Below are 249 nucleotides of genomic sequence, written 5' to 3' on the forward strand. Positions count from 1 at the left end.
CCTGCTGGTCGGTGTGGTGGGTCCGGAGATGGGGTAATGCCTTGCATCTGCCTCAAATCAGGTCAGATTGGAAAAGGATGAGGAAACCGCGGGGAGGAAATTCTTCTCACTTGTGCCTCCCCATGACAAAGACTGTGGTGGTGCTTGTTTCCCCTCCAACGGTGGGGCATTTCGGGTGTCTGACACAAACGGTCCCAGAGCCGGCAGGAGATGCAGGGCCCGGCTTGTCTTGCGGGATGCTGCCGAGGG

General features: G+C 58.6%; 1 protein-coding gene across 1 annotated transcript in view; it reads left to right on the forward strand.

The window, feature by feature from the left end:
* Positions 1 to 249, forward strand: part of LOC104403977 (T-box transcription factor TBX1) — a gene marked incomplete at its 3' end in the record, with an annotated part of 4,395 nt that overhangs the window by 354 nt on the left and 3,792 nt on the right. The window lies entirely within an intron of this gene.

The sequence above is a fragment of the Nestor notabilis genome, unplaced genomic scaffold, assembly GCF_000696875.1.
Source record: "Nestor notabilis isolate BGI_N333 unplaced genomic scaffold, ASM69687v1 scaffold25803, whole genome shotgun sequence".
NCBI lineage: Eukaryota > Metazoa > Chordata > Aves > Psittaciformes > Psittacidae > Nestor > Nestor notabilis.